Source organism: Clupea harengus, chromosome 14 (genome assembly GCF_900700415.2).
Source record: "Clupea harengus chromosome 14, Ch_v2.0.2, whole genome shotgun sequence".
NCBI classification, from domain to species: domain Eukaryota; kingdom Metazoa; phylum Chordata; class Actinopteri; order Clupeiformes; family Clupeidae; genus Clupea; species Clupea harengus.
Genome location: NC_045165.1, coordinates 4,196,900 through 4,201,168, shown reverse-complemented (window position 1 = coordinate 4,201,168; position 4,269 = coordinate 4,196,900). Strand labels below are relative to the sequence as shown.

At 37.2% G+C, this 4,269-nt stretch overlaps 1 long non-coding RNA gene across 1 annotated transcript; it reads left to right on the top strand.

The window, feature by feature from the left end:
• The first annotated feature begins 1,773 nt into the window (after positions 1–1,773).
• Positions 1,774–3,407, top strand: LOC116223593. The gene is made up of 3 exons (XR_004165163.2): positions 1,774–2,176; positions 2,463–2,599; positions 3,172–3,407. It is a non-coding gene; the product is annotated as an uncharacterized LOC116223593 (long non-coding RNA).
• Positions 3,408–4,269: the final 862 nt, after the last annotated feature.

The window sequence follows — 4,269 nt, the reverse complement described above, 5'->3', positions numbered from 1 at the left end:
ACACCTATTAAGCATATGTATATATTAAAATATGGGTTTATGCCAAATTGTCTGATAAACACAATGTAACATATTTAATGTAACGTTATTTAATCACATTCCGAATAAACCTAATCTAAATAAATAAATACAATAATAAATTGTAGACTGGAGGGCTGCTGCTGGTCATTTGGGTGCCCCAAAAAAAGATAAATAAATATAAATATCCCATTATTAGTTATCATTGTAAAAAGCACAATTGATATGTAAACAATAACACAAAAACAAGTTACACAAATATTCATGCAAGCAACTAAATCCAAATCAAATAAATAGACCTTACAGGCTATACAGGTATTGTCTTCTTTATCCAGCTGAAATTGCAAATAACGTATTTAGCTTCTCCTTAAATGATGTGCTTACTGTGCATTTTTTTTGCTGTTTGATGTTAAATTCTGTTTGATGAAGTATTGATTAACGGTGTATTGTTACCTTAAGATATTTGATTTAGGCTACGTTCTCATATTTTGACTTTTTACCAAGATGATAAATGGGAGGACTGTTTTGGTTGGTGATAGAGAAATGTGAAACTGACTATAATCAAGGATGAGTGTGTATTAATGAATGCCTTTGTATTAATGAATGCCTTTGTGTACTGAAACATGGCTTTTCTGTGTTTCTGTGTTACTTTGATTATCACGTGCTGACGCCTCTTTCTCTGTGTATGTGCTTAAAAGTGTACTTTCTTTGTGTGTGTGTGGGTGTAAGCAAGGGCTGATAAGAAGAACTAGAAGTCCTTCTTTTCTGCCTTGGTGATGCATTATGTTGCAAAGCGAATAGCAGGGAGGTGGGAGACCCACCACGTGGTTATCTCTAGTAACATAGTACTTTGGCGTCAGAGAATGCCAACTTCATTGTATATGAACCTTGTGTGATGTGTTTGACTTTGCTTCACTTGTCTGCTGCTGTCTGGGAGTGAGCCCGGGCTCTCTCTCTCTCCCTCTCATTCTCCAGGATGAGAGTGAGCCCATGTCTCTCTCTTGTCTGCCAAGACATGAGTGAGCCCGATATGCATATTGAAAAAAATCATACTTGCACACAACTCTGGAGTCCGAGGTAGACTTGAGTGTGAATTTTCACCTAACAAATACTATTCATATGGCTAGCCTTATTCAACCACTAACTGTACTCTGCGATTTGGCTGCTAGTTTTGCCGATTTGGTGTGGTTTTGGTTTTGGTCTTTGAGTGATTATCTTTCTATTCTATTATTTCTATTTATAACAGTACTCACATATTTTCTGAAACTGTTCTAAATGTTCCTGTTTTTTTTTTCTTCAAAACTCTAGACAGAAATCCAAAAGCTGAAAGTATGAATCATATCTCTGCTAAATGAAACACTGCATTCACACTGCAAATCATAATGTATGTCCATTGGCAAACACAACTATTGATGAAATCACTAATTACACAGTAGTGTGGTAAATCTAAAAAACCCATCTTTGATAAGCACATGCCTTTTGCAGTTACAGTCTTACAGAGCACTCCATAGAGCATTCTGGCAATACAGTACTTTAACAAGTTACAGTATTTGTTTCCCAAAGAACTGTGGGCCAACTGCATTTCTAGTGCTTTACTGAAAAAAATCATCACTACATTCTTCATAGAATAGTGTGAAGTGGCTTGAACCGAGCTAGAAAGAGAAGCGGGAGGCGTAAGCAGTTGAAGAAAATGTACTAGAGCTGCTAGCTGAGGACCTGTGAGAAGTGATTTCCAAATGATTTCATTAGGTATTTGTTAACTCTGTAGGAGGTGATACCACAGAGATCAAATACTACAGAGTGGCTGTAGTGAGTCTGGGGCTGCTGTGTGCTCTACTACTGGTTGTCATTGTAAGGATGGGCACCCACCTAACTGCAGAGAGAGACCAGCAACAAAGGAATATGGACCTACTGCAATTAAGAAACACCAAACTCACCAAAGAGAGAGACCAGCAACAAAGAAATATTGACCAACTGCAATTAAGAAACACCAACCTAGACAAAGAAAGAGACCAGAAGCAAACGAATATGGACCAACTGGAAATAAAAAAAAAACAATTGGACAAAGAAAATCAACGGTTGACATCAGAGAATAATGATTTGATGAAAAAAAACAGCATTTTGACAGCTGAGAAAGAGAAGCTGCAAAACACCTTTCGTGAGTATTCTATCATGAGTGACTAACCTCTGTTGCGATTTGCCCAGATATGGCCATGTTGTTTTCCGTAATACTTCCTGAACATGTGAATACAGCATATTCTAGTGCAGTCAACATAGCACCTAACACAGCTTTGAAGTTAGTCCCTGAAAGTTGGCTGCACCATGACAGAGAAAAATTTATAAAAGATGCTAAAAAAAAAACTCACTCAGCCTCGAAGTTCTGGTGTCTGATTTAAAATCTGCCAGTAATGGAATAGCTTTTATTATTTGTATTACCATTGCAGGGATTCCTCATGGTTGGAGATGTTTTGGTTCCAGTTTTTACTACATTTCAACCAGCCTGAAAACCTGGAGCCACAGCAGACAGCACTGCATGAATCTAGGGGGGCATCTGGTGATCATTGACAGTGAGGAGGAACAGGTGGGAGACAAACAGAAAGACAAAAATAGACAATAAACAACACATAGATGAAAAATAAAGAGAGGCTTTAAAACCTCACTGTTGTCTAGAAATTAATTTGAACGACCAATAGGTGGATAATCTTACCTGCATGGCCACAGAACCTTAAAGTGACATTATGCAGTAATTGTACTTAAGGATTAGGGTTAGGATAAGCAGTTTTACCTTAAAATAACAGCTTTAAAAAAATGGGGGCGCTACAATGACTTTTAATATGGAGAATCGCCTCCGTGCCATTGCCATACCAGGGTCCGTAGGCAAATTACTAGGTTATGTAGGTTTGCCTGAAGCCGCCCGGTTTTTACTGTCTGCCGAACTAGTAAGTAGCTTATTTGCCATCTTGCTTTGTCTTGTGTTGCTCTTGCTTGATGTTAGGACAGTTGTTGACTAAATAGTTTGTCATAATGTCAAAGTCAGCACATTTCAAGAGATTTCGTTAGTTTTAGCCGCTAGCATATCGTTAGCGATTAGCAATTGTTCCGTTATGCTACTTTAATTATGGACCTGGCTGTTTGTTTATATGTTCATGGCAGAAATTCATCTATGGATTTGGAAAGAACATTTGGATTGGTCTGAATGATATCCAGAGCGAGGGAACCTGGAAATGGGTGGATGACAAAGTCTTGAAGATCGCAGGGTAAGCTCATTGGAACTTGCTCATCATAGATAATAAGATGCTGTATGATATTACTGTAAGTTAAATGCTATCCTAAAACTACCCTATGATATCTGTATCTGTCTGTTTCCAGGGGGTGTCTGTGTCTGAGTCTGAGTCTGAGAGAGAGAGAGAGAGAGAGAGAGAGAATGTGAAATGTAATGGGATAATTGTTTGTATACATGCACAATATATAAATAGAATTCCCTTCCTTTGCTTTGTCTAATTTCAGATACTGGCAGGAGGGAGAGCCAAATGACCCGACGGCATCTGGTGATGAGGACTGTGTAGAGTTATTACAAACATCACCGCTGAGAAGCTGGAATGACCGTGGTTGTAGTGCAGAAATCAATTATATTTGTGAGAAGCAAAGTGAATGAATTAATGATTTCACGTAGATATCTGTAATGAACATATCTTGAACTGCTTATATACAACTTGTCTTGTATCAAAGTAAAGTTATGTTCACACTTAAGTAGTTAAAAGTTAAGTAGTAGTCTAAGTTGCTGTTTTACATGTCGCTGCTTATTAGTTCTCATAGTTACCACCAAATGGCACAAAATGTTCACAATGTTTCTTCTTGCTAATTTTAACTAATTGTGTGGTTTAAAAATACTCCTGCATTCATCTGATAATTGAATGATTTCTTAACTATTTCTTTGCACATAAAACCTTGCACAGACTACCTTTACTAAGCCATAGATTATGTCTTTTCATTGCAGTTTATTTGCTTCCTTGCCTGTCTTAGCACAGCGGAAACCTCTTTTAGTGAATCTATAGACATTTTCATTTTTTTAACCATTTGTTTCCAAACAGTGAACATATATCTCACACAAAACACAATCTGAAACAGTAAATTCAGTGTTTAAAAAATTGTTATCAACATGTTTTTTTTTCAGCTTCACAAATGGGTCAAGCCTGGTTAATTGAATATATGTGTGCCTTTTAATCTAGATCATCTGTCAAGTCCTTGTTT